The sequence below is a fragment of the Condylura cristata genome, unplaced genomic scaffold, assembly GCF_000260355.1.
Source record: "Condylura cristata isolate star-nosed mole 26May11 unplaced genomic scaffold, ConCri1.0 scaffold00006, whole genome shotgun sequence".
Classification (NCBI taxonomy): Eukaryota; Metazoa; Chordata; class Mammalia; order Eulipotyphla; family Talpidae; genus Condylura; species Condylura cristata.
This window is the reverse complement of record NW_004567107.1, coordinates 40,707,187-40,708,145: the sequence shown is the minus strand read 5'-3', so window position 1 is coordinate 40,708,145 and position 959 is coordinate 40,707,187.

The window sequence follows — 959 nt, the reverse complement described above, 5'->3', positions numbered from 1 at the left end:
CCCCCCCAGGTAATTATAAATCTGCCCCCTCTCTCCCCGGTAGGAAGGGAGGCAGGCACAAAGAACATTCCTGCCAAATCTGTCTCTTCTCTAAAGGACTGCAAGCTTCCAAATGCCAATAAGGGAGAAACAGCTGAGAAGCTGAACGCCTTATAAATAAATAAACCTCTCTAACCTCTCTATTTACTTTGTGGACCAGACAAGGTGTACTTTAACCTCTTCTCACCTGTCATCTTCGGGTAAAATATATGCAAAAATATAAGAAAACCCTGTGGGGGCGGGGCAGGGAAGTTAGGGGGCACTTAGGAGCAAAAAGTCTGCTTTTGATTTAGAAGGGGAATAAATCTTACTCTCTACAGGCCATAGTCTCTTCCCTCAGACTCCACATTTAAGACCAATTAAGGCTACAAAACAGTAAACTACTGGCAGTTTACGGTTTTAAGACTTCTTATTTCAGTTTTCCTTGAAATACAGTACTTTGACCTAAGGGATAGGTCACTGAATGCTGAGACAATTTTATTTTTAGTTTTATGAAGTGTTAGATTTTTAAATCAGGGCCCTATTATTTTAGACTCAGATTAAGGGCACTTGACTATTAAAGCTGGCCCTATACAGACGTGTTAGAAGAAGTGTCTTTTACTTTGTAATGTGGTTTAAATTAGTCATTCAACCTGCATTATGACCATTTGGCTGAGGATCTCCTCTTCTCCCTCCCCAGCCCCAGTGAAATCCTATTTTGGGGGTCATTTCATGCTGCTAATTGACTCTTTATTTGAGCAACTGGGTCTGAAATGCAGTTCTAGGATGCCTAGGCCCATGCACTGGATAAGGTGAAGATGAGACACACATAAAGAACACCGAACGTGGTCATTAACTGGCAAGAATTGTTTGAGGCACCTGGTGGGTGCACTGCTGGCAAAGTAGCATTTTTCAGAGGATTAGAAGTGTCCAGGATCACC